This window comes from Thunnus thynnus, chromosome 11 (assembly GCF_963924715.1).
Source record: "Thunnus thynnus chromosome 11, fThuThy2.1, whole genome shotgun sequence".
Lineage (NCBI taxonomy): Eukaryota > Metazoa > Chordata > Actinopteri > Scombriformes > Scombridae > Thunnus > Thunnus thynnus.
The window spans coordinates 30,676,047-30,701,358 of NC_089527.1; the positions used below are offsets into that span (position 1 = coordinate 30,676,047).

Sequence of the window (25,312 nt, forward strand, 5' to 3'; positions counted from 1 at the left end):
ACATAGAAGCTATAGATACACACATACATAAAATGTTCTATCACACACACAAACACCCAGTAGTGTACCCACATTTACTCTAGTAGCAGACTAATCAACAGCCCCAGGACCATGTGAAGACTCTGTTGGGAAGAATGAATCCCAGTGCAAACACCTGGTCCAGGGGAGTAAATGTACTCACACAAACTGCACACACACTGCTGAGGCAAGGACAGACTGCTGTTCAACTCTCTGAAAAGAAAGTCCAACTCACTGCAGGTCTCTTTTTCATATCTCCTCTCTCTCTCAAGTCTGTCTTCATGGTTATTCTTCCTTTTTTCACTTCTTTGTTGCAACTGTAACTAAATTTTAAATGACTCTCAATGGATTCAATTGTATAAAAACTGATTTTCTGATCCAGTATAACAGAATTTCATAACAGTAAGTAAATAAAGGAAATCCTGCTGCAGTAGGCGGTATGTGAAATTGCTTGTAGTGGGCAAGCTGGGCAATAGGGGGAAAAAATCTGTATCTTTATATTTTTAAACTTTTTTGTGATATATCCTGATGTTTAAGCATATTCTGTAGCATATGGTCGATACTTCTCAATCAGAAAACATGTACAGCAAGTCCATTTTCGAAGTTTTAGACATTTCAGCAAAGGTCTGGGCAAAACTTTGGTTAAATAGAAATAAGTAAATATATACAACAAAACAAAGAAAAATCTCAAGTCGGAATAAATATTAAATCGCCATGAATGTTAATAGATCTGAAGGAAATAGCCACATTGGTAGCGATGCAATATGTAAATCTGGATGCTTCATTGTCTCAAACAAGGTAAATATTGGTACAGCACAAATAAGATTTACAGAAAATCCAGTTAATTAAGCAAATAAATATATGTATCCATCTCAGTATCACTGTTTGAACGGTTTAAGGTCTAAATCAAACAGAGTATTCCTCTGTCCCTCCTCCAGGTATTAACTCATTCTCGTTAGCAACTGTTATTTCATGAAGCTTTACTCCTGGATGCCAGCGATGTTAGTCCACAGACTCCTTATTGAGGTGTCAAAGCTACTGCAGCTTGAGTTGAAATAATGCTGGGTAACAGACCTTTTCACAGCAGAAATTTTGACTTCTCATAGTTGGAAAAGTTGGGGTGGAATTAACAACAACAATGGCTCAATTCCATTTAGACAAGTAAGCAGTGAGTCATGCACATGAACCCTGGTAAAACTGAATGGAAATCAGCCATAATTAACGTATTGATTACACCTGTGCTTTTCCTGCCATGACATGTCAGATGAACCGCAATGTGCCATTGTCAACTAGACAGCAGACAAGTGCACAGACATTAATCACTGTCTCACCACACAAGCTGTAAGTGAGGGTAAGTGAAAGTAAGGGGAAAGAGCAAAAGGAGACAGGCAGTTTAAAAAAAGCCAGAAACTGTCAGGTTTTTGAGTATGTCAGTGTGAAAGCTGTGAATTACCTTCATGTAAGTCCTGCTAGCAAAGAACTAGCAAAGGGCTAGCAGGTAGAAACCTGTATTTAGCTACGGCAAACCCTGCCAGCTTAGCTACCACAATTGTTAAGACAATTTCCTAATAACAATATTAGGAAATGATGTTATTTTTGTCCTGCACAACCAATTATTGTTCATTTAAAAGAGCACAAAACCATGAAACAAACTATTCACTAGCTTTTCTCATCCTTAACTTGAAGAGTCAACTTTTTAAATACATCCATGCATGTTTGAGCCCGAATCTGATCCGAAATATGAGAGTGGACAATGCAAACAACACATGGAAAAACCTTAGCAAAAACCTTAGCAACAAAGGCTATGGAAGGGACAGCTGTTTATTGGCAAACAAAGCATTCAGAGCAAGTTGAAGCCCTGGCTTTTGACTTTCAGGGAGCATTTCCACATATGTTAACCTCAAGTTTTGGAACTGTGACCATGTTTAAGATAGATAACCAACATCATAACAGTATATGAACAGTATATAAAACAGTATATGATATTAACTTGAACTCTTTGAAAGAAAATAAGTAAAAAGTATTCTCTTATCACTCAATTAAGTCATCAGTAGTAAACTTAAAGTCTCCCTCCACTCAAAAATATGTTTTTCTTCTTGTTCCTACAGTTGGATGTTTAAGCTTCACTGTGCAGAATGATGTATGTGCAGAGTTTGTTTTCAAATTCATCTGCTGAAAGTGGAGAGTTTTTCTGTGCTCACTGAAAATCTGATTTGAAGGGGCAGGCCTACGAGCATGATTTGTGACATCACAATTAGTTTGGAGCCAATCGTGGTCCTGTATTCAACTTGTGGATGTGGAAACTTGAAGCCTCCAGTGCACATACACTGAGAATGGGCTTTAAATTGAAGAAGGAGACATCTCGTGTCCAGCAGATAAACCTCTGATAATTAATATGTTTAAATATTTATAGATTCTGGAATTTTTAATGAGGAAGAAGGAATAGATGTCATTTTATGGATTTAACGTGGTAATTTTCTGGAAACATCATATCAGACACACATTATTGTTCCAAGTAGAGTATTTTTATATGTCTTAATACATGCCTGGAAGGGATCTTTAATTATGGAAATATTTGATAGCTTCTGCCCTAACTGCTGCCTGTTTGGTTATGGAAATTTTGCATTAGATAAAAAATTACCTGATTAAGTAAGTAAAAAACACATCAAGGTCATAGCAATAATAGCAGTGTTGCCTTCTTTTGTATCTCCAACATAATATTGCAAATATATCATTAATATTCAGTATTTTGTCCAGCTTTAGTAGAATACTGTATAAGGCAGTTTCACATTTGTGAGAATTGATGCATTTAAATAGCGTAGTTAACTCTCCATCATTTCTCTAAGCCAGCTGGTCAGCCGTGCAGTTTGTAGCGTTAAAGCTTATGCGGATGTATTAGCTGCCGCAGGCTTCTTTAATGGAGGTGCCATTTAATTACTACAGAGACCAACTTGAGCTTAGTGAGCAATCAGATAGAAACACATACATATGACACGAGGTCTGAAATTGGTTCTCACGAAGATGGAAGTACAGGAAGACACACATATTTATATAACACAGTATAGACATGTAGGTGTGGATGTGTGGGTGTCTACATCGTCACCGTTATTCCCTCTGTGGTCTCGAAACTCTGGTCTTGTTTACATCTTAGCTGTACCCCGTTTGTCATTTGTCACCACTCCCGCAATAACGCAAGTGACAACCTCTCCACTAACTCGGAGGGGTTGTCTCTGAGAATAGGGAGTACGGGGTCAGAGGTCACACCGTATATAAACAGGCGTCAAGTGGTATGATGGAAAGCTAAGGACATATGAAGCTGGGCTGGAAACCCGGTCAGGCCGCTGTAGAGACGGGGGAGAACGGAGTGCAGAATAACAAGGGTAATGGATGACTTTGCCTGTCAACATGATGCCATGGTTTCAGGTTGTGCAAGTTAAACCGCCTCCTCTGTAAGAGTCGACCTTTTGGCAAGCAGCGTGTGTGTGTGTTCTTGTCAGCGCACCCATGTGACCAAGGCCACTTGTCTACAACAGCCTCCAGCCTCTTGGATGTGTTAGATTATTTAACCAAGGTAATTGCCACTGTCTGGCTCTTTCTCTCCCTGAAGGCAATTCAATTTGATTTATTGTGCTTTTTTAGCATGGTAAAATTTGCACATTTTTATTGCCAAAGTCTTTTTTTTTTTTTTTTTGCCCTTTTTAAAAGGTGAGGGGTGGTTGTAAAGCCCTCTGAGACAAATCTGTGATTCTGGGCCATAGAAATAAAACTGATGTGACTTAACCTGACTTGACTTATTGGATTGAGATGTCAACAATGCAAAATTACGATGTAGAAACAAAACAAACTAATGTAATGAGTAGTATAGTGAAGCAGGAGGGAATATGTTGGGTCACCAAGATACCAGAAGTCAAACTCCTTTTCACTATTTGCGTAGACAATGTTAGACGACACCTTGACCCTTCAAGGCCGGGATGGACATGAGACTCTCCTGGTTTAATCATTCAGCAGTTTAAATCAGCTCGTTTTTAGACTCTAGGTCATTTCGGATGTATTCAGCAACTATGACCCAGCCTTTTCTTCAACTGCAGTGATCTGATACTGATTGACGTCTTCTCCATAACAATGTAAGCTCAAGCCCATGGGTATCCTAGTATGTAGAAGCATTTTACCATCTGAGTGATGGGAAAAACACCATTCCTCATTATCACAGTCAAACCATAGTTAAATGATAGAAGAGATTACCATGTTTCTATGTTGAGGAGCACAGAGGATGTTATTAAAAGAAAGCACTGAGGTTGAGTGGTGAAAAATATTTTGGGAACCAGCAGCTTCTCCCGCTTCACAGCTATTTATTGCTATCATGACATGAAATGACATCCCTATTTCAAGTTTAATAGATTGTATTTATTGCAACGTGATATCTTTCCAATTTTCTATTGTCAAAACGTAGATGATTTGTTTTCCAGGGTTAGGTAGTCCTTTTAATGTATTTTTGTGTAATAGTAATATCTCTGAATAGGCCATCTCCATCCCTACCAGTCAAACATCACAATGTGAATACAATACAGTCTCACCTCTTTGAATAGTCATATTTTCTATCAACCTTTTTTTCAACATCCTTTCTGTTCTCACTGAGACTTGGTACTTATCTGTTTGTAAAGATTCAGCTTAAGTGTTTAGGGAATTGTATTCTGCTCTTTGCTCGGGCCTGTAATAGTTGAAGTTGAGATCATTATTTTTCAGATTTGTTGACAAAATGTGATTTCCTTTTTCTGTATTCTGATCAGAGCTTGATAATGGTCTGTCTTTGCCCTGCATGTATTGTTTCTCAGTGTTTTAACCTGTGGGAGTTTCTTACAAAACTCTAAATTTTTGATTTGTAATTGGAAATGTTTCCTTTTACTGACTCAAATGGTTTCTTCCACATTCTGACTGGAATATCTAGAGTGAATTTATATTTTATGGTATAGAAAGTAGAGCCTGAGTCATGATATTATCAGTCATGTTGCCTTATCGGGTCAGTCAGTATGCAAAACAGTGACAGCACATAATGCACAAATAGTGCTCGAGATGATTTAGAAACTGTCATTACAGGGTTTATCTGTTTATCTGTTTGTTTGTGTGAGTGGGCAGAGAAGTTGAGCAGAGAGTAGGCCTGTGTGCTTCTCCTCTCTGTGACTCATCACATGGTTTAAATCTGCCGTGTTGCTAATTTTTAGAATGCACAAGTTAACGTGAAGCGTGTTTACATACATAACTGTTATGATCAAAAATCTGCAGATTGCTTTTTTTCACTAGTCAGAACTGAAAAAAGAGGCATTTAACCTGCTGCTGACATTACTGTTGTAAACAAAACTTTCAACAGCATAATAAAACATTAATATTCATTCATAACCCACTCTAGATGTAGTTGTTGTCTGGTGTTGGTCTCTGGACTAATTAATTTTTAAATGCTACGCTTTCGTGTATGTTCAGATTGCAGATTCTGCCTTTTTTTTTTTTAGCTCTTTTTTTTGAGAAATCATAGTTTTGGCCTGATTGATGTTTCCTGCTGGGTTCCATCACTGCTGCTGCCCAGTGTGAGTCCAGCTGGGTACTCTAGTTGCATGTCACATATGTCTCTATCCCCATCAGTGCTGTCAAAAACTTCACACATGTACAAGCTGTGTAGGAATCAGGAATTAATTGCCATGATGCATGAGAGGAACTGGTGCCTCAATTAACAATGTAGTCTTGTTGTATGCTCTTGAGTGTATTTGCATAACAGGAGGTGATGGAAACAATTCACGGATTAGATTCTGATTTTTCTCACAGTTTTCAATAATTTCCTTAAATCTATTTAAAATGATTTGGGGCATCATTTAATGCCTTTATTGGACAGCAGGCAGTACAGAGATGACAGGAATGACATACAACAAAGGTCCCCAACCAGATGTAAACTGGGGACACTGCGTCTAGGCCACCAGGGCGCCAAATAAATCATGATCCTCCTTTCATACTGAACTTTTAGTGTAAGAACTATATATAATTTTTTCAATCATTAGGCACAGCCATGAGAACACCAGCCAATATAGTTGTCAGTGCTTTTGAAAGAGTACTGAAAGCTTTTTTGTGCTTTTGGAGTGCCGCTGCATCAGTTCATATCATGTGGTGTGTCCTTGGCACAATAAGAACTGTTGGTACGATAAACTTTAGGTGGCTTCATAAAAAACCTGTTTGTGTAGCAACAAGTTCCCTGCTACAGTCTGATGTAAACTGGAAAGCTGCAGGCAGTAATTTTCTCCTAATTAGACATATTTCCTTTAATGCCCTGCAGGAGGAACATGAAATTACACACGTATACAGTTTGTATGTGTGTGTGTGTTTTTTTTCTGTGTATATGTGTGAGATAAACTCCATGAGTCGTCGAGTTGTGAGCTACCGCTGTTTCGTATCTCGCCTCTTCACCTACTTCCCGCTAAGTCTTCATTAAACTGTCTGACTCAGTTACCAGTAACCGGAGCTTAATTAGAAGAATTCGATTTTCACCGCTGGATCCGACGGCAACCGTTGATAACCGCTTCTTATGGACAGATATAAGGGGGGGGGGGATGCACAGTGTGAGCTGTAAAAGTTTTGACAGGCCGAATGAAAGTTCCAGATCGGAGCACAAGACTGTGATCTCAACCTCTTGACTGCTCAGTCGGCCTCATACTGTTATCAGGAAAATTGCTGCTTTTAGAGCATCTCATGTTCACCACACACCATCGGAACACACACACACAACCACACACACACACACACACACACACACACACACACACACACACACACACACACAGACTGACCGCCAAACAGGAAGATGACTTTCAAGGACTAATTCAATTCAATTCAATAGAACAGTGGAGAGACAGAAAATAGCTATTCTAATTGTTGCTTTATATATACCTCCTGTGTTTGTGAGACAGAGATCAGGAAAAGAGAAATAATTAGAGAATAACATCAAAAAAGTCAAAACGAGTAAAGCACCAGATGACTTTCTGAGATACTAAAACGCATTAGCTTAAAAAGTTCAAACTGTTTCAGCACTAATTTGATTATATTATGATAAATATCATAATATTACCATAACAAATATCAGGATATTACCATGATTATCTCATTTTTGCATAACTGAAATCTGGCTGTGAGGTTATTCTGCTGAGCAAAAAGAGATTTAGGGAAGTGTGAAATTAAATGTTTTAAGGAGTTTGTTGTTGTTTCTGCAGCGTTATGTTAGAGTGAGAGTCAAACTGAGCATGCTAGATTGCATAGATCCTTATGCACTCGCATGACACAAACAAAGCAGGTGCCCACTTTAAGCTTTGCACTAAGTGGTAGTGGTTAGAAACTCCACAGGGTACTGGCAATTATCCAGTTTGACATGGGGTTCATATTAAATGTTTTATCCCAATCAATCAACTGTGACTGACATATCTATCCTGTCAGTGTCAGTTTCAGCCGTCGTGGATGTGTTAGCAGCTGCTAGGAGCACTTAATGTAATATTTGGCTTGTTGTTATTTCTTCACATTGACTTACATGTACATCTACACTATATTTCAGGCTCTGGCTGAGGAAGACGACGTCCGTATTCTTAATCCAACCTGTAAAGTTCTGGTTGACTCGGTTGTTTTTCCAGCTGCAGAAACAGCTGTCAGTAAACACCAGACCTACTGGAGTTACTGCAAAAAAATTTGAGATGTTGGCAGTAATTCAGAGGTCTGGAAGCAGACATTGGCTGTGTTATCTGTTGTTATTAACTTATCTGTGTTGTGTTTATCAAAGCACAGCTCTGCAGTGTGTTTTGTGTCACGCTGATTGTCACATGCCATGCCTGTCAGTTATCTGGTCATTAAAGTTTTACTGAATTTGAGCAGGGTTGAGTAGGCCCAGACTTTGTTTGTCTGACTGTCTGCTGTAGAGCCAGGAGATTGCGGTGTGTGTGTGTGTGTGTGTGTGTGTGTATATGTGTGTGTCCTAAACAGGGTAAGACTATAGGTCACACACTAAGCAGTTTATGAGAATTCTTCCTCCTCACTTGTTGCAGTGAATAAATCCTGATCCCACACTGACATTGGAGATTACGGGGAGTTTTTTTTTTTTGTTTGAGCGGACACTTCCCGCTGCTCAGCCTTAAATTCTCAGCTTAGCTCCATAGAAAATCCCCTTTACTGCATTTGTCTACCTGTCTTTGTGGCTGTTCAGAGTCTCAGCATCCAGCTGGAGAATTTAGTGGAGGAACTTTGTGCAGGACGTTTAATTATTCAATAACTATTTTGATAAGTGATAAATGGTTTAAATCGTTTATTGAGGTATTTTAATACCAGCTTCTAAAATGTGAGGATTTTCTATTCTTCTCTGTTTTATATCATTGTAAAGTGAATGTGTGTGGATTTTGGACAGAATGAATAATTTGAAGATGTCACCTTCAGCTCTGATAGACATTTTTCATTAATTTTTCACATTTCTGACAGAATGTTAAATCAGCTAGTCAAAATACAAATCAATACTAATCTAATGAAAATAATCATTAGCTGCAGCTTTAAATACTGTCTAAATGAATGCTGAGGAACAGCAGCATCCTAGGAAAGCTTATTGATAACACTGTATGTCTACAGCAGACGTGATCAGGCCTATCAGAGCCATCACTGGATAATAATCAATGCCCATTTTGTTCAATTTTTGCAGTTTTATGTGGCAGTGAAGGAAACAGCAGCCATATCACGGCAGTTGACGCCACAAGAGGGATGGCAAGTCTGAGCTGCTCTTTCAGGTTGCCGTAGAAACCAACCAGGGCTATTTGTTCCAATTTGCTCTGTGGTGCTGAGATCAAAAACCTTGGAACCCAAAGTGCTCTCTGCATATTAGCATCTGTGTTTGATTCAACACAATTAGGCAAGCGTTCACCTCATTTACATCTATATTGTTAATTTACAGTTAAATTACAGCTGTGTTTTCTATGCACTACAACTCTCTTTATGTTATACGGGGTTTAATGTGTTTGAACCGTGCTGAACTTTGCGGTTTGTTATTGTCCGGTTAGGCCTTCAAATGATGTAAAGGACATCTTGCAGTTGCCTCTTTTTCCTCCAGCAACCCCCCCCCACCCCCCCCATTCCCCCGTGAAGTCTCAGTTTAAATACCATTCCTGCTCCGCCTTCTCCGCTCCATTGAAAAGTTGGCGGTTTGTTTACGAGAGCGCCAGCACTTCTTTGTGGCAACTGCACTCCGCTTATGAGAAGGAGGTGAGCAGCAAGTGAAAGACTCACCCCTCCCCCTTCCTCCTCTCTCTTTCTCTCTCTCCCTTCTCTCAGAATCAGTTTGAAAAGGACAGACGGCCCTCTCAGCCCCGTCCCTACACCCCAGTGATGCTTAGCTGGTGAGTACACTTTTATCTTTCTCATTCCAAAAAAACTTTCCCGTGTCATTCTTTCATGCATTTCTTCGGTTTGTTCTGCATGTTTTACCTGCATCCCCGCTTTGTGTTCAATCTACAATTTAGATTCTTTTTTTGCTCAATTTTGTTGTCAAACACCAGGCTTCTCATGCGGATATCTCTGTGATGAGGGATTGCTATTATTCTTTTATTTTTTTCTCTCACATTCTCACTCTCTCGCCACATCTCTCTTTCCTCCCCCCAAATCTCTGTGGCCTCTGTAGTAAAAGTAAGGCAGCCTTTTTTTTTTTTTTTTTTTTGGTGAAAGCCCTTTATTCTGACTGAGTGAAGTGATTTGAAAAGCAGCGGCGAGAGTGTGGCAGTGGAGGCGGAAGGGAGGAGGATAAGCAGGAGAGGTGGGGGACGGGGGGGGTTGAGGGGCTTCATGCAGGCTGCTAATGGAAGTTTTACCTCCCTCTCTCTCTCTCTCTCTTTCTCTCTGTCTCTCTGTGTGTGTGTGTGTGTGTGAATGTGAATCAGTGAATCACTCCAGTGCAGACAGCCTTGAGCCTAATTGAAACAATTGTGAAATCAATGTTCAGATGAGATGTGACATGAGTGCAAAATCACCTTGTGCCATCACCGCCACCGTAACAGACTGAAGTCACTGTCAGTGCGCTTATCTGCTCGCTGTTAATTTGATTATAACCAGAGGAAGACAATAGTCTCATTATTGCAGCCATCAACACCTGAGGCTCATTGTTTGTTTTTTTTAAAGCCTTGTTTCAGATATGTCAGCCTTTATTAGATTGTACACGGGGAAGAAAGTGAAGGAGATGACATGCAACGAAGGTCCCCAGCCAGACCTGAACCATGGATATTGCAATTACATGGTCAGCAACTTAAACCACCACAATAGTTTTGGGATTTTTTTTTTTATTTTCACCAATTTATTCTGTTCTTTAAAGAGGCTGGGCCCCATTTCCCAAAAGCATCATAAAACCCATCTTCAAACCCCTCTAGAGCTTAAGAGGTGTTTCCCAAAAGTATTGTAACACTATTAGAAATGATCGTGGATTAATGAATGCCTCCAGTTCACTCACAGGAGGCTACAGCTCTGAAAAAGCTCTGACACTGAACTTGTTAAATAATGTTGGTAAAATAAGTGATCATGTTTAAATTCTAAAAGAAGAAAATAAAACTAAACTAACACACAAACAAATTAATTCAACAATTGATTTGAACAGTTAATGTGCCAGTTTTGTTGTCCTCTCAATCTTCTCAGCTAATATATTCATCTCCTCTGGGTTAAATAACAATTTCCTGGTGGTATATCATCTGTATTTTATCTTTTCTTATTATTTATGGTGCGTATGTCGTTTGTTTACATGCTTATACAGTATACAGTGGGTCAAATTTTGACAGAATGACATTCACAATAGATAACATGTAGCATATATATAGTATATTCAGAGTAATGTCTGCCTCAAGCAGCAGTTAAATCAATCAAAGTTTACTTAAAGGGGACATACTAAAAACATTTCCAGATCTATACATTAAATCTGGAATATCTTTGTATGATTTACAGCTCAATAAGCCTTTTATTTACTACTCTAATACTGACCCTTGATGCAGCCCCTCAATCCAGTCTCTTTAAGGCCCCCCACGATGAGCTCACTCTGTTTTGATTGGCTGGCTCTTGGAAGCTGCCCCTTGGCAGATATCTGCTGGCAGCAGAGACTATGTCAACAAAGCATGCAACAAACTATAGTAGTAGGATTTCACTACTTTTTCTCGTTCTTTACTCGAAATGTCAACTTCTTAAATACTTCCATAAATGTCGGAGCCGAAATCCAATCCCAAATATAAGAATGGACTCAAGTGATGTCGCTTGAGTCAGCGTTGGTGGGGACTGAAGACTACAAGTTTGAAAAAGAAAAAAATCTGGGGGTGTGAATTTAGAAAGAAGTGAGGTTACCAGACCTCATCTCTGCTAGAGGCTAGCTAATCCAGGCTATATTAGCATAACACACCTGAATCTGTACTATGGAGTGATTCAAGTTGAGTTGCATTGTGGGTGATATAGGCACGAGGTTTTGACAGGGAAGGAGAATGTGTGGAATAAAAGATGATATATCTTTGGTTCTGCTGCATGAATTTTAATCCTTTTGTAATTGTCCATTGTGAGTCCAATGATTACAGTATAATGCTAAATCTACAGAGTACTCTTTAATTGACTGTCAAACAGCTCATTAAAAATGTGGATTTTGGACAGTTGGTGAAGTGGACCATCTATATAAATGCTGTTGGCCTCATCTATCTATAACAGTTAAAAAGCTCTTTGTTTGCATTTAAATGTCATGATTGTGACTTTATGTAGATTAATAGATTATAAAGATTCTGTTAACTTCCTTCAATCATAATAACATGTCATGTGAATGAACAGAAATATGAGAATATAGGATCAATTAAATCAATTAAAATAATGGATGAAATTAAAGTTTGTAATTGATGTGCAGTAGATTAAGACTACAGAGAGAATTTCAGAGTGGGTTTTTAGGGTTTCAGAAAGCACAGAGACCAAAACTCATCAACCAAAATGATCAAATGTCATCATCCTTGTAAGTTACGTGTTGATTTATCTGCAGCAGACCATCGGTTGCTATGTGCCATCAGTTGTCAGATTTATTACCGAGATGAGGACCAACTTAATTACAAATATAAAATAAATCTCTGCTTATCATTTCATCATGGTGTGGTAATTAAATTCAGAGCCTGTTTTTTGTGGGCTGAAACAATACTCAGGCTGTGGCTGAACAGTTAACTCATCAAACAAACCTTTCATTGCTGGAAAAAAAACATCCAGAAGAGCACAGACCAATTTATCATGAAAAACATGGACCACTTCTGCTTCAATCTCACCCTCTTCTCAATCTCTGTATTTTAATATCCCCAAAGGCCAGCCCTGGCATTTGCTAATGTTCTGTTGTTGTACTCCCCTTGCTCAGCAATCGCCTCCTTCTCACTTTCTCTGCTCGATTCAATTTGTGGTCTAAATGTCTTTCCCTAATATGTGTCATTGGAGCATAGCAGCAGTGCTCCCCTCTCTGGCTGCTTTGAAGAAGCTCCTCTGTGTTTGTCTTGGTTCTCTCTGCTCCTCTGGGAGGAGATCAGGGACTCCAGTCGTGGTTGGCATGTAGTCTCTTCCAGTCCCGCTGTTGTTTGCTGATATTTAGTTCAGGATGACAAAAAGCCGGAAGAAAACAAGCTCCTTTTAGGCCAATGAGAGAGAGAAGGATTGGATTGAGAGGGAGAGGGAGACCTAGAAAAAAAGGGGGGACAGGGGACTCATCCCTGGATGGGGATTCTCTTTAAAGCTTTCTGTTTGTGGCCCCTAGGGCCGAATTAAGGGAGCGTCATTATCCCTGGCAAATTACCACACTGCCTTTGTGGTCCAACCATGGTACATTAGGGTGCCTTAAAACGTGGCCGAGCCGTGCCCATTCAGCGCACAAAGAGAGGGGCCGCTGGCAGATCCTTGGCCCGGCTCACAGAGGAGGCATTCACACCACATTGGGGGATGGTGATGGTGATGACGGTGATGGAGAGGGTCTCCTGAGATGAGTAAAACTCACTCCGGCCAAGGCCAATGTGACATACTCTTAAAACCCATGCCAGCTGATGATGTCATCACTTGGCTTCGTCTGGAGTTTGATCACCCGTGGAAATCCTGGATCTGATAAGGAAGCTCATGAATGTGGTTTCCATCCAAGTTAGTGCACTCACTAAGACCTGCATGCATCAACCCATTACCTACACCAGGATCTGATTCAGTCTCGTGGTGGACTAATTGCTAATTACATGTGTAGCAACAAATCATCATCACTACTAATTGGAAATTCTTCAACTTCTGGAGTTTTCCATCACCCCCTTGAAGAACTACATCTGTTGTCAGATCTTTGTCTCATTTTATCCAGTCAACAGTCTCTTGAGAATATTTTGTGGGGGCGTGCACAGTGTTGAGGAGGGTGCATTAACAGACTGTGGAGCAAAGGGAAGCTGGAGTTATTTTGGCTAGTTTTTAATAAAACTGCAACATACCAGCAGAGGCAGATGGATGCCAAACAGACTGGCTTGTCTCTTTGTATACTTTGGCATTTTGTCATGCTGTTAAATCACAATCAAACATTAATATTTGTTTATCAATATTTGTATTTGCTTGAAATGCCACTGATGATTCATGATAATGATGCAGTGCTGAAAAATGATTAGTTCATTACCCTAACAGTCAATCGCTAGGAAATTAATAAACAACAATTCTGATTAATTTTCATTCTTTAACAAAAAGGTCAAATATTCTCTCATTCTAGTGTCTTACATTTTCTATGTCATGGTTGTAAATTGAATATAATTGGGTTTTTGACTGTTGGTTGGACAAAACAAACAATTTTAAGATCTGTTGATGGGCATATTTCACAGTTTTTTAACATTTTGTAGAGTCAGTGAATCATGAAGTAACAGGTCAATTGATAATAAAAATGATTGATGCTCCTCTTAAATGTGTAAATTATTATTTTTTTTCTTTTTTAACTTTAACTTCAAGCCAGTAATACAGTCACCATCATGGTGTAAGGACATTACTTTCAAGTCAGGCAGAACCTGAACCTGCAGAATCAGTGGATATCAATACAATGATTCCTACAAGTTGGTGACACAAGCTGTAAAGAATAAACAGAGCAGCACATTGAATTCCCATTTTAGTAAATGTTCTCAAAAGCAGAAAGCCTCTGGACCCCAGCTGTTTCATTTTCTCAATTAGCTGTCTGCTTTGAAACATATTAAGAACACTGGTCTTGCTTTAAGGTATAAGGTAATGAGCATGTGCACAGTCCAGGGAAGAAGAAAGAACTGGGGATGCATTGTTTGACCTGGTCAGTGCTTTCACATTTCAAGGGTCATTTGAGATGATTGGATGAACCCTGGTGTCTTTTATTCCACCACCACTGAGAGGAGGATTCCTCAGAGGCTATAGGAGCTGATCTGAGAAACAGGAGCAGACACCTCTAGTCTGTGTGAAGGATTGCAGCCATTGCACAGTGCTTGCAACATATAAATGTCTTTCAGTTATGGATGGCATCTGCTACAAGCTTCGGAGGAAGTTTAGTCTTCATTTCAAACATCAGCAGGTAGCTCAGACTCAGCGATCAGTGCTGGTCCTCTGGGCCTGAAACGGTTGAATCAAGTTTCCACCTAACACCCGTAAATTCAGAGTGCACCATGAGCTGTAATGTAACTCTTCAAAGAAAACTAAATAAGAAGGCTGCTGTAGGCACTGTAAAACTCTTAATGTGTGAAAAGTTTGTTCCTGGCATCTTGCCTTTATCATCTAATCAACTGGAAGCTTTACCTTGATGATTGATGTCTTCTTCATTTTACTTTTCTTTCCACGATAGGTGGGAGATTTCATTACTTTCCAACATTGTTTCCTGGTTTTATGAACTCAATCCCTCTGCGGAAGTAGATGAAGGAAGGGAGGAGGCTTTTGTCCAGGGGCTGTGGTGGAAACCCTGAGCCCGTAAATCCTGCACTGATCTTTGGATCATTAAGTTGTGAGTCCTTTGGTTCTTTATCACCAGGCTTGGATCCCAGGCCATAATGGAGGCTAACTGGCTAATGATTAGCTGTCTTCTGCAGCTACTCCAGATCTGGCTGCTGCCTCTGCTGCCTGTCTGAATGAGAGGAGGTTATGAAAACATATAAATCTGCCCTCAAATACTTTCTCTCTTAGTCTGTCTAACTCAGTCATCAATCTTTTGATCTATTTTTCACAAATCTCACTGTGGAATTTAAATGGTTTATACATGTAAAGCTCTGTTGATTTTAACTATTGCTGATTGTATAAAAAGCTGTTAGTGGCCATGAAAAGTTGTAACTAGTTTGTACTTTCATGGAGTGGTTTGAGTACAGGTGCTAGTGAATTTGACAAAAAAGCATTTACATCCTCTAAGTGACACTGCTGAACAGATTGCCTTGTCTATAAACAATCTCTAGGTTTATGGAGCAGAGAGGAAGATGATTGGCTTCTGTGAAATTAAGGCTGAGAAGCTGTGTTTTGGATAATGATTCTTCTTTCTATCAAAAATCCTTGATTAGCTTTGGTTATTCTGTGCAGGCATGTGACTGTGATACATCTCGGATTCAAAAACCAAGATAGAAAATAACAATGATCGTCTCCCCACTTACAAAGCGGATTTTAAATTAACTAGTTTTCAAGAATGAGGCAGGTTCTGTTAGGCCACAACGATCAAGTTGAGATGGAGTTATGTTTTTGTGGCAGTTGTTATGATGGTCCTGCAGACGTAGATCACATTACATTTTCAGGCCATATTGTGCGTTCATTATATATCCAAAGTAATCATGTTTGCATTTTGTCTTTGTGATGTTGTGATATAGAAAAAAAAGTATTTCTGTGCAATCTTTAGCTGGGTAATCATGTGTTAAGCTGAAGTTATACTTGCGTGTCTACAATTCCACAAGTCCACGAGGGTCAGCTAGGGTCCGCTAGGGTCTGTTAGGGTCTGCTAGGGTCAGTTAGGGTCCGTTAGGGTCTGCTAGGGTCCGCTAGGGTCCGCTAGGGTCTGTTAGGTTCTGCTAGGGTCCGCTAGGGTCTGTTAGGTTCTGCTAGGGTCCGCTAGGGTCTGTTAGGGTGTGCTAGGGTCTACTAGGGTCTGTTAGGGTCTGCTAGGGTCTGCTAGGGTCTGCTAGGGTCCGTTAGGGTCCACTAGGGTCCGCTAGGGTCTGTTAGGGTCTGTTAGGGTCCGCTAGGGTATGTTAGGGTCTGCTAGGGTCTGGGTGACGTAAATTCCATCATCAGAGTGTGTATGTGTAGGCTCTGTGCAGACATCTGCGTACCTCCAATTTGTTGTGACCACGTGGACTTGTCAACAGTCTTCCTTTAGACGCCGATCTACTGCGCATATGTGGAATGTGTCCTCCAAGAGGACTCCAGAGGGTAGTACAAACAGAACAACTACGCGTCTGTGGTGTCTGCAGCTGTCTCTGTACGCATCCGCCTGGGAGTATAAATGAAGCTATAGAGAGCGACGACCACTATGAGGAAAAGGTTTGCACAGAAGATGTCTTTTCTCAAACTTGTCACCAGATTTTGAAAATTCCAGACAACATTTTTGAATGTTTAATTAAAAGTTTTTATTAGATTTATTTACTACAAGTATGGCAGAGATCAGAGTTAAAAGAATCTATTTGTAGTTGGTTGTTTGACTGAATGAACACTCCAGTTTCTGGCATGAAAGTGCTACATGCTCGTCCAACTCCCTGACACTGACAACCTTACTTTCCATTCCCTTCATAAAGAGCACTACTCCCACTGGCACAGAGTGTCCAATACCAACGTAATTCTGAGCAATACTGTTTTTTTTTTTTTTTTTTTACTAGATCATAAAATATGTCTAGCATTACTGAAAAAGAGAAGATTACTGAGCTTTTCTCCAAAGTCCTCTTGCTCATGTCCCCACTGTCACAAATGTCTCCTGGCATTAGAAACATATAGGAGCTGACCAAACACAGTTCTTTCTGTCTCACGTAGTTACATTTTAAGAGGGTACACATCAATTCTAGTGGAGCCTGTAACCCCCTTACGCACCAGAATAAATCCAGCTTTAATGTGTTAACATCTCTGAAATCCCATTAGAACTCTTGATGTATTTTAGGCTAAACCAGCCTCACCTGAATCTGACCACAAAGCAGAACTTAACTTGTCAGCTTTTTCACACTGTGGGAAAACCACTTTGACTCTCCACAGCCGGTCGGTTGTGCGCTCCTGGCTGTAAACTTGTTTGCTGCTTAATCATTCAGTAAGGATTAGTGGCACTGTGTGTTTTCTAATTATAGACCTGGACTGTGCTCTCTCCTCCTCATTGGGGTCAAATCTAGCCCACCAGGCCCTCAGCCAGCCGCTTACTCAGAGCTACACTCCACTGCTGCTTTCACACATTTCTTTCTGTGTGGTTAACTTTTTATTGTTGTTCTTCATTTTTCTTTGTATCCTCGCATGCGCTCTTTTTTTTCCGTCTGTCTGTTTGTCTTTTCCTCCTAGTGTCTCTATTGTCGAGCTCACAACAAAGACTTTTCATTCGGATAAAATAAAACTCAATGAAGTAGCTGTCAAAATAAATCACTTCCTGTATCAAGGAGGAAACAAGGAATTGCCTGAAAGAAAAGGACACCAATTCTTTTTTTTTTTCACACAATCAATCAGTTTCCTTTCACGTCTTTTCACATCTTTTCATTCTCGGGGAACAATAGGTTTGATTAACCCCTCTGGGAAAGCTCATTATCCATTTCCATTACAAAGGTGTTTGTGAGACACTTTGATTTGAAACGCCTAAACAAAAAAAAGCACAGATCAAAGGAAAATATTGATGCCCATAAGCCCTGCAAGACAATGATAGAAAAATGATGGCTGCCAGTCTCAGCTCAAGCATCTGGCTTGACAACAGGCCAGATGTGTATCCTGCATTGTGAGTATCAGTCATGTGTTTTTGATCATTGTGACTGCTTTGTGTCCCGTCTATGAACTGGGACGCTTGAAACAGAAGTATATGAGTTGACGGATGCAGATGTTTGAGATGAGAGTGAGTTTTTTTTTCTCTGCTTTTGTTTCCTCTGCTGGCCACTGACACTGATGTTATTCTTCCATTTATTCTTCCTTTTTTCTTTATACATCATGCTTGAATTATATATTTATGAGGTTATTTTTGTTATCAAATCCTGTTTTGGTCTTTTGGGGGTTCTGTTGTTAAGCCAAATCAATTTCACTTCTTCAAGGGACACCTAGGAAATGGTTCAATCCATTTTTAATCAAAGCGCTTTATTAAGAAGGACTTTAGATCAGATTAGTGTGTCTATTTTCCCATCAGTCATTTGGCGAGCCTGCGATGTGGAACCACATGGCGGTTGTGAAGATAACTGTATGTTGTTTGAAATGAACTCAAAATAATTTATTTACATCACGAAATGACACACACACAATTTAATTAACACTCTGACATTTTGGGAATTGTGTTTGTTTGCTGTCCTACACAGAGTGAAATGATTGATATGAATTTCATCTGTCTACTGTATGTTGTGTTTAGCCTAGCTCAACACAAAGACTGGAAACGAGGGGATACTGCCAGCCAGCTCCATCAAAAGTAAAACAGTACAGTTTGCCTTCAAACAACGTTAGAGCTACTGTTGTATGTAGAAGGGACGGTGTCAGGGGTGGACTGGGACTCATTTTCAGCCTGGGAGTGAAATAGTGTAGAGGAGTAGCAGCACTACCTCATGCATCAAGCTTTATCATGTTTGACGTGATAAAGCTTAATGATTTGACATGAGTTTTTTTAGATAATGAGTATATTTTTTGTTACAATTATATATAGTGATACGTTTTTTGACACAACCATAAACCAGTCTCGACAAACAGAAACTCTGCTATTCAAGATGTGAGTTGTCGCAGTAAGTCACATGGTCTTTTGTCACTTTTTCACTTTCCAACAGCGCCTGTGCTGCTCTCATTTATTTATTTATTACGGAACGGTGGCTTAACTGTCAGCTTGTGACATTTAAAAAAAACCCCATCACTGACAGTTCACATTTTGACAACATCTCTTAACACAGTATAGTCTGCACCTGCACTCATCACCTGCACAGCATAAAGCTTTTATTACTTATTGGCACCATCATTTTCCTTTAATTTTTTTTCTCACCATCTCAGTCCTGTCAGCTCAGTCTGCACCTCAGTTAATCCACAGTAAAGTCACAGATTACCACTCTGGTTAGCATGAATGTCAGCAAATCACAATATTTGCTTAAAAACTGAGTCCGATTAAATGCAGCAGACATTTTGGTCTTTGCATTCCATGCACCAGTGACTGTGCAGCTGCTAATAACACTGTTGTTCCTACAGCTTTTCTCATTCTCTTCTTTGTACATTCTTGACATGGAGTCATAAACTTTCTGGATAAACAAACACATTTTTGCCTTACTTACAACATTTTAACTTGATACTTGGCCTCAGCTTGTGCTGCCTGCAGCAGACTCACTTCCTCTGACACCCACCCGCATCTTTCAACTGACTTTGTATGCAAGTGCACCTTGTCTAAAATTTTCCTCACATCCAGTCTGAAAACACCTTAAGGGCATCTGGATGTTTCATGTCAGCCTCTCACATAGTTATACCATCATTAAAGCCTCCGTTCACTTCAATATATCAAAATGGGATCACATGTAATCCTTGTTCTCGTACAGGATGACCTTCTCTTTTTGGTAGAATGAGGTTTCTTTACAGAATTAATTACTCTGAGGTTTGGGGCTGAGGAATCTTTTTGCATTTTCAATCTCTGGGTCCTTTGTGTCCCCTCACGTCAACATTAAGGAGCAGAGTTGAAAGAGAAAGTCTTATTAGTTCTGCTCTCTGTGAATATTGAAGTATAGAATGAAAAAAATAACACACACACACACACACACGCACGCACACACACACACACACACACACGGACAAACACACATACACACATAAAGGAGTGTTAATTGAAAAGTGTGAATATATAAAGCAGAACAGGCTGTGTCAATTTGTTAATGATTGGATTGGCAATTGGATCTTTGAAAAATAGAGGTGACTGATAGTCGCTAGCTGAAGCAATGTTTGCGTTGTTCCCCAGCAGATATCTTGGATGCTTAGATTCTGGCACATTATAAAACCATCCACACACACCCTTTGATGAAGATATCCGCGCTGCAGCCTCCAATTTACAGCTCAGCTTGATCAAACTGCTCATTTACAGAACTAATGAGAAAATGAACAAAAATTGAGGAATAATTTGGTTGTTGTATTTCATCAAGAAAAGAGGCAGCCTTTCTTTTTTCTGTTGCGGGTGATTATATCACAATTACAACACAACATGGCCGCTTCAGATGCTCAGTGAGGGCGATGGTTCCCTTTTGGAATTACAAACCTAATGTCGGAGACGTGTGTCGGGGTGGTAAACAATGCCACCAGTGATCAGACTTGTTTTCATTTTCATCACCAAATTTCCTGGCATGACGCCTGGGTCACGCATCAAGAAGACCGTAACGAGAAATTGTGTAGTGAGACCACATAGCAATTAAAACAGGATACAAGATGTTTTTTTTCTAATTACATCACAATGGATTTAATTATAGCTTCATGTTTTGCAAAGCAACAGTGTTACAAATAGCGTCAGGCTTGATCGTCTGTCTTTTGTTTGTGACAGGATGTTTCCCTCGCTCCCTGGACTGTAATCGCTGTTCGAGAAGACATTAAGATATGGGAGCCAAAGACTGGCTCCATTTGGGAGATATAGAGTTTATGAAATGGAACAAATGATCCGCTGCAGCCTTTTTGTTCATCTGTGTTTGATACTAAACATGTAACTGCCTCAGAAGAATTACAGTAATTTACATTTAATGATCTTTTAACTGATAACTTAATGATCAGTAAACACTGATGAGCTTTCAGCGGTGATCTTACAGAGGTTGGCGTCATTTGGAGAGCTCAAACTTGACCGTCAAGTTTGGATACTCGAGATAAACACCATGAATATGTGCACAAAGGCAACAGTTACTTTTTTAAAAAGTTGAACCCATGACAGTTCAAAAACATTGTATCGCTCTGACAGCTTACAGTGCTCCTGCAATCTTAAATCCCTCTTACTGACACTTCCTCTTCCTGCTTTTCTCTCAGCCTTTGTGAAAACAGCAGGATTTGACAGCCCCGAGCTGAACAGTGAGAAGTTTGTGAAATGGAAATGGCTTTATGGTTACTCTTAAATGTATGACCATTTTATTGCCTTTAGTGTGTGTGTGTGTGCGTGAGAAAGAGAGAGAGAGAGATCTTGTTTTGACGTAGCTCCAGATTGTGAGACGGACCGAATTTTCTCTGACAATCCATCTCCAATGACAACCAGCGATCAGATTTCCTGCTCTGTATGCAAGAACATCGCTTCCACAGTGTTCCTGCACAAGTGACAGAGTTTTGCTCCTAGGACAGTGCAGGGCGTCCATTGTTACGGCGGACAAATGCGGCCTTGTTTTCCTCGTGCGCTCGTAACGTCTTGTACCGCCTCTGTGTTGCAGAAATGAAGATGTGAGAATCAGCATTGCAAGAATATACAGACAGGTGTCGAATTAAAGGAAAAACCTGAATAAATAAGCGGAGAAACATAAGGACGTGAAGGCTCAGTGAAAAGTTCGACAGATCTCCACCACCATCATCAAAACACCAGTCGAGGATATATGTTTTGGAGGAATTATGTTCTTCCTTCTGATAGAGACTTAAATGAGAATTAAAGCTATTGTGGTGACTTAATGAGGCCTCATGTTGCTTTTTCCTTTGATTTGTCGCCCATCTGTTGGCGGAGCGATGCAAAATCGTAAAGAAGTGGACGACATCACAATAAGTCTAATGAGGGTGTGCATAACGACATGATCACCTGTTAGAGACGCACCGAAGATAAAAACAAGTGCACCTTGCCTCTCACCAAGTTAAGAAAAAAAACATAAGGACTCAAAATAGCAGGGTGTCGTCTATCGCGGCTTCCATAAGGCACAATTTTCTCTCAATATATAATTTAGCTGTGGCTTACCTCTGCTGTTACATACTACATTTCCTCAGCAATTGTCCATAGCTGAACCGCATGTTTCCAAACTAGATTTTAAATAGAAGCAGATCTGTTCTATCAGATGTGTGTGAGACTGAAAAATGAGGCTGAAACATTTTGTTTTGTTTTGTTTTAGAGCTGCAACAGAAAATGTATCTGCGTTTGCTTTAGATAATCAATTAATCGTTGTCAAACCTTTGCTTTTTGTAGCATATTGATGTTATATATGGTAGTAAACTGAATATCTTTGGATTGTTGGTTGAATAAAACAAGCAGTATACACTGTTTGTTTGCATGCATCCCGGACCATCCCCCCAGTGTGGTTTGCCTGATTAGGCTCTCAGCGTGTGTTGAGTGCATTCACAGTTTTTAGCTGTCTAGTTGTCAATTGATCACAAGAGATGAATATTAATGCCACGTGAACAGGAACAAGACGTGTCTGTATCAAGGGCCTTGTCAAATTCAGCAGGAAGTGCCAAACTGACAGGCACACAAGATCCAACGTGATGTTGTGATTGCATTTCATGTGCTAGTATGACAAGCTGTTATTCTGCTGCTAGTGCATTATATGCAGTATCTCAAACTGAAGGAGTCATGAATGTGAGGATTATCCAGAATTTGCCAATAAATTTAAAGTCAGTTTTAAAGTTTGAAGAGGGCCAAATAGTTCTGATTTTCCTTTGACTTTGACTATGTAAGTATATGTTAATACCCCAAAAAGTGACTTAAGTAAACCTGTGTGTGTGTGTATGTGTGTGTCTGTAGAGATATGAATATGGCCTTGAGGGACAGATCAGAATCAATAAAAAATAGTAGGATTGGGAAATTTAATACAGATGGAACAAAATACTCTTTCCAAAAAGAATATTGAGTCATCTGTACATGCAGCCAACCAGATTTTTATTTAATTATCAGCTCACAGGTCAAATAAAACCTCAGCGGACAGACAAAATGAAAAATATAAATGGGAGTGATTTTTGTTTTAGAGTCACTGTGTGCAGAGTTTACATCTGATGCTCATTGTTTCTGTTTCAAATCAAATTTCACTTCAATGTATCAGTATTTTTAAAGGAGATAGGTTTGAAGGGATTTTATTTGCATTTTATGCCATGCAGCCAAATTTTGGGTGCTGAGAAAAGACGTAACTGAATGTAACATATAACATAACAATAAAATATTACTAAATATTCTTTAAAATTGAAAATAATGAGCTGAGTGTGTATTTCTGAGCAGAGTGTGAGTGTGTACGGCATCTGATCAGTACTGCGGTGTACTGCGGACCAGAAAGTGGTGTGTTCATATGTGACTTCCCGAAAACGGGACTGATGCTTATTTGATCAAAGATCGGACCAATTAACGGCAGTAACGCCCGCGGCGCTGACCTGTTGCATCCTTTGTGACGGCAGAGCAGAGACCACCGAGAGTCTGAGGAGACTTGTTATAGAGCTGCCTCTGTCAGGCTGCTGCATCATCAGCAATAGATTTTCCTCAGGACAGCACAGGGACCTGAACTCACCCACACATACTGTACTTCCTCACACATATCACACACTCAGCTGCTGGTGATGGTCTACTCAATGTCACATAAGGTAGCGTCTTTCCTTGTCTCTTCTTATGTGTGTGGAATGTGTGTGGCTTTTGAAAGTGATTGTTTGTTAGATTGTTATATAACCGTCAACAACAAAATTAATGCTTAGTCTAAAATTCCTTATTTGGCATCACAAAGGTGCTCTCGACAGACTGTGTGTAGCTGGCCGGTGAGCTTTTATTAAAGTTTTGCAGCCAATCCCCAAGTAGCACAATGGTAGGGAATGATGAATGCCCACAGCTAAAATCCAATAAGATGGATTTGGTGGGAACAGCAGCTCTCGCTAGCGCACTCACACACCATCTCTCTTCCTCTCATACGCCCTCTATCTCACTCTATCACACATACCCAGTCGCTCATCCACCAATCACCACCAAATCACTCATCTGTTGGTGGCAGATCAATGTTCTGTAATCAACAGGGGAGGCACATTGCTGGTCTTTAATAGAAAACCTCCTACCTGTGCAGCCTGTCTCACTGAGACTCCGCGTCTAAAGTGGACTCTCTGAAGCAGTCGGCCGCGATTAACAGAGACAGACGCGCAAGCTGTCTGCTGTTGTCTCCATTGTGCATGACTGTGTGGTGCGGAGAGATTGCAGCCTACTGTACAGACTGCTTTGAAGGCTTTGAGCATGAATGAAATAGGTCTGCGCTTAATTAAATTCAAGATTTGTATTTGGATTCCTGTGTTGCTGCCTGGCAGTGAGAGCGGCGACCTGTGCTGACTTACTGTACGTTTAAACATGTACCTCATTGTGTTTAAAGTTTAACTGGAAGAATTATGAAGCAGAAACGAATAAATGAAACCTCAGCTGCCCATTGTGGAATTTTTCTTGTACAATTGGCCCCTAAAACATATAATTGACACTAGCTTGTAAGTACTGCATACAATAGTTAACAGAGTAGACTTTAATATACAAAAAACTGACTTTGAGCTGTAATATAAAAAAAAAGCTCTGGTGCCAGCCAAGAGTGAGTTTGTTAAGCAGGTGGATGCTGCAGTTGAAAAGGGTATTTTTGTTTTCTTTCTGAGTAAGATGTGAACTCAGGGGGTAAAGCTGTATATTCACATAACAAAGAGTCTGATGGATCTATTGCAATCCCGAAAGCAAGCTCATAAATGAAACTGTCCATCATTCCGCACATCTAGTTACCTTGCTATCCAAACTGTCCAGTATGTTTTAACTCTCCTCTTCAGAAAAACAACAGCATTGTTTGATTGTTCAAATGATTTAACAACTTGTGTTGGAGTCCGGCCTCTGACATTTGTCACAGATTATACCCCTGTCTGTCCTTCCCTGCCTCTCTGCACTTTCAACTGTCAAACTAAGCCCCCCCAAAAAAAAGAAAAAAAAAAAAAGATGAGAAAATGCTCAATTGAATTGCTTTTGTTAGCACACTGACAACCTCTTTTGTCATTTATCACAACTGGTTTTCCTGTTATTTCCTGCCATCAGTACTTTCCCCAACACATTCCCCAACATATTAACAGAAAATTACACATTTTGTAATCAATCTGTAAACATTAGTGCCCTGAGATATCTGACAAAGTCAAGGCGTGTTGCGCCTGCAGTTATAGCATTAGTGCTGGCATTTAAATTCAGTGTGTCATCAATAATAATGTGTTT

General features: G+C 39.9%; 1 protein-coding gene across 8 annotated transcripts in view; it reads left to right on the forward strand.

Annotated features, from left to right (window-relative positions):
- sema5ba (sema domain, seven thrombospondin repeats (type 1 and type 1-like), transmembrane domain (TM) and short cytoplasmic domain, (semaphorin) 5Ba) overlaps positions 1 to 25,312 on the forward strand; it is a 170,846-nt gene that overhangs the window by 26,394 nt on the left and 119,140 nt on the right. For 6 of the 8 annotated variants that reach the window (XM_067604432.1, XM_067604429.1, XM_067604434.1 and 3 more), the window contains exon 2: positions 9,352 to 9,416. The exons of 1 other annotated variant lie outside the window; for it this stretch is intronic. The gene's annotated coding sequence lies outside the window, so the exon portion shown is untranslated. Of the gene's footprint in view, positions 1 to 1,287; positions 1,370 to 9,351; positions 9,417 to 25,312 lie in introns of those variants that run through there. One more of the 8 variants, XM_067604430.1, reaches the window with a different exon arrangement.